The 4,206-nt window shown below is 33.0% G+C and overlaps 1 long non-coding RNA gene across 1 annotated transcript; it reads right to left on the minus strand.

Moving 5' to 3' along the window:
* Nucleotides 1–1,290, minus strand: LOC125205393. Its single transcript, XR_007173752.1, has 4 exons — nucleotides 1,182–1,290; nucleotides 788–892; nucleotides 509–596; nucleotides 1–179 (listed from the first exon to the last, which is right to left on the minus strand). It is a non-coding gene; the product is annotated as an uncharacterized LOC125205393 (long non-coding RNA).
* Nucleotides 1,291–4,206: the final 2,916 nt, after the last annotated feature.

The raw sequence follows: 4,206 nt of genomic DNA on the forward strand, positions 1-4,206 counted from the left end.
TCACAATGTTACGTGCTTTGAACAAGCATCCCAATCAATATGACGTATTAGTCATCTTTTTCTTAAACTACACACGAACAAAACTAGCTAGTACATAAATTTAAATCCTAATCTCTCCAAAAGAACATAACATTTGTAGGTATATTGTTTGTTTCCCTAAATATGTTATCCTCCTCTACCTGTCAAAAGAACAAAACAAATAATAATATTAGCACTCCAAATTATAGATATTCTAAGTCATATATGAAATACGTATGAAAGGGTATGAAAGGGTACAGTGGCATAATGCAATACACACGACATTGGATTTATGGTCCTCATTTCCATAATATCCTAACAAAAACAATAGTCAAAGTAGAATATGGGAAGAAAAGTAAAAATCAAAATTAATCCCTCATAGAAGTAACGTAATAAAAAGCATAAAGCAAGACTGGTCATAAAAATTAAATTTAGAGTATTTGGCATCTGAATGTAATCGAGAAATTATCAATATGTTATTCTTCCATACCTCCTTTATGGCTCTATTTTTCTTGCAGATGTCCTCTCTCAGCAACTTTCCTCATGTAATCTCTCCACTTTTGAAATGTTTCCTCAACCTGCACTAATGAACACAGACATCAGCCTAAAATAACTGAAAAATTGGATGAAGTAGGAAAAGTGATGAGACCTTTTGAGTGGGAGGAGCAAAAGATGGAGTTGTAGTACATGATGCATGCATAAACAAGCAAAGAAACAAGACCAACAAAGAAGCTGCTTTCACACACATAAGATGAGTGTCATTATGTACCTCATGTTTCTGCATTCTGCAGCCAAGTACCTTCATACTCTTCTAGAGCCAATGAGTCATGAAGTGCAATTATCTAGGCAGTACTGCACTTACAGGAGCAAGGCTCTTGCAATAGGATACAAAATATACATCAAGTCTCACTATTAAGTTCGGTTCTAATATGAAGCAAAAAGCATTTAGACCCTTAAATACTAAAGCACATAGAAATCTAATAAAATGATTCCAAAAAGTGCAGTCACTGTAAGTACTAAACTTTAGCAATTCTACAAAATAAATACAAGCATCTTTTGCTGATTTATGGCCTTGGATTTTTTACCCTGTTCTATTTTTGATAAGATTCCTTCTGAGCATTACAAAATTTCTAACATCTAACATAAAATGAAGAGGCCCTTACCTTAAATAAAAGAGTATGAATCTGTTCATGAAGATGGGCTAGAGTACCTTCTCAATCCCCGGAAGCTTAGCCACAAGCGAATCAGATCCTCTAAGGTCGGAGGAGCTAAGCCTGCATCTGCTGCTTGATAGAGATTCTTTATATATCAAATAAAGGAGAATCATCATATCCATAGATAATTTATATAGGAACTCGAAAATCAATAGAAAAGCATAAACCAAGATTGATCATACAAATAATATATTAAGATTAAGATATTAGTTACCTTTTTTATTCTAACTAATATTTTCATATTTGAAATCAGCTTAGCTATCTCCAACATACTTTATAATTGCATTCTAATAATATACAATCAAATAAACAATGCATAGCAAAGACATCCAATTCTATTTTACATTCACTAGTTGTCATGGTTTTGCCCACAACTTAGAGGAAATGCTCCATTATTTCATCTAGCAGCTTCTGCATAGTTAAAAGAAGAATCAACATTAGCTCAAAATTGAGTGAAAATTTTGAATCAACATTATTAGTGAAGGGGGATTGTCTACGCATTCTGCATATTGAACAAATTAGAAAAGGCCTTATACAATCTTTGAGTTGTTTCCTGCAATGAATTCATTTGCATTTGGCAGCATGAAGAATCTGCTAAGCTAATCATCAGAGAAAGGGTCCAAGAGAAACTGTTGGTGATGTGATAAATATAAGTTCATAACTTGATCAATCAACTATGAAATAAGTAGATAAATCTAATAGAGAATGACCATATCTCCAATATTGGTCAATGATAGTAAAATATACTACTTTGAATCAACATTCTATTAACTTAAAAGGCAACTTCAAGCAACCCAATATGTTTTGAAAGAGCATTACATTATCATATATGGAGCGCTCAAGGAAAAATCCTCTAAGTCAATAAACATAAATTAGTCACAATAAGTCACATCAACTAATAGTCATAAGGAACATTTACAAAGAAGAAATACAGGAACATATATACAAGTGAGGGAATACCTTCTTAGAAGTAGTTCCAATTTGTGGAACCTAAAAGCAACAGTTCTGGGGCTGTAGCGAAGGGGCTTCTTCACTTTTCTGGTGGTCGAATCTAATTTCCTTGCAGCCTTCACAAATTAAACACAATCAAAATGTTTAAACATTCAAATTTTTTTTAAAAAATCGAGACAATCAAGCGAATATTAATTTGGAAGAACAGTAGGCTTTGCGTCCTGTTATTACCATCAAAATAAACCAGACTCCATTAACAACAGCTCAAAAACCATCTTCCATAGCAATAATATTCAGAATTAAAAAAACTAAACCAAGCAGATTAAAGCCGATAATCCAAATCTAAACATACTGACTAACATGCAAGGTGACGAAAGCTACGTAATAACAAATCTCATGCGGTAAACTTCAAATTAAACGATCAAACACTTGGAATGCAAATTAATGCATTCATGCGCCAAACACTTGGAAATTTACACTAACTACTGGATCTAACTAATCTAGGCAGAAGGAAACACGATTGCAGCCGAAAGATAAACAAAAGCATACTTCATTTTATACGAACTAGATATCAAAACACAATTCGGAAACATAGTAGAAATGCAAATTAAACGGTAGATCCAACGGAAATAACAAAATACGAAGTTAAACTACGAAAACAAGTAAAGATTGTTTTGCCCCACGGGCGATGAAACAATGTTCTAGCGAATTTCAACAACTGGATGAGGTGGTGGTGAGCTTTCCTCGGCGGAATACCGAGGTCTTCAAGTGATCATAACTGACGGCGAGGAACAAGAAGTGTCAGGAGCTAGTCTACGCAATGAGTGCGATTTCTAAGTGTGAGTTGGTGTGACTTCGTGTGTGTTTCCTCCTTCATGTGACCTTCCATTTATAGGGTGGCTTGCCCTAAAAATTAGAGTTGTTTCTCCTTGTGCACTGTCGCTTTTACCTCCATTAAGTAGTTGGTCGTTTCCTAGCAATCCTTCCTTCTCCATCTCGAGCCTTTTAGCATGCATCTTGGTCAGTATTGCACCCTTCTGGCGTCCTTTCACTTGAGTCTCCCGATCAATTTCCTGCTGACTTATACACTTTCCTACACACTTAAACATCATTTCTTGTAAATAATGCACGTTAATCTCATCATACTGACCAATAACCAAGACATAGAATACGACTTATCATTAAACTACTATTTATATTTAGTATTTTGAGTTATAATAAACTAAATTAAATAATGATGCCGTTGGCTTCATAAGCCCAATTCCCAAACGAATAATCACGCCTGGAGTTCCAAAATTGATTAAGCTTTCATTAGACACTACGTGTCTTCACCTTGCTATGTTGAGAGAATAATTTTTTTAATGAAACTTCATTAAAATAGATTTGTTGCAAAATAATATACTATTAGAGATAATGGATAAATGACAGTACTATCTTATTTGTATACACTGAGAGAAATTTAAAAAAAAATTGTAAACAAGACTATTTTTTGGCGACTTCAAAACATAGCTACCTACTTGTTAAAAACAATTACTCCTATCATCTATAGTAAATAGTGTTCAGATATTACATGTAAAATTAAATATTTTAATAGCTTTTTGAAAAAAATAAATCAGCCCGACTTAACATAAATTCTAATTCCGTCACTGACCAATTCCACTACCATTTCTTTTTAGCTCCTTTTCATAATACTATCTCATCATGAATGATTATTTTTTGTTGATGCAAGGATACTTTTATGATATCCATGTAAAATGTTTGTACTGCGAATACCAAAAATGACATATACATAAACAATTAAAAAAAATCTGAATTTTTATAAAAAAAAAAAATCTGAATTTGAAACACCATTTTAACTAGGACAATTTATACAAAATTTACTTTTTTATGTGAAAAGACTTCGTTCCCAAGCAGCGTAGCTAGTTGGGAATGTTGTATTTTACTATCAACATGACCAAATTGTGAATTGTAACAATAAATAGCGAAGATAAACAACGACATTTAAAAAAAAAAAAAAACAAAT

The sequence above is a fragment of the Salvia hispanica genome, chromosome 1 (genome assembly GCF_023119035.1).
Source record: "Salvia hispanica cultivar TCC Black 2014 chromosome 1, UniMelb_Shisp_WGS_1.0, whole genome shotgun sequence".
In the NCBI taxonomy this organism is placed as follows: domain Eukaryota; kingdom Viridiplantae; phylum Streptophyta; class Magnoliopsida; order Lamiales; family Lamiaceae; genus Salvia; species Salvia hispanica.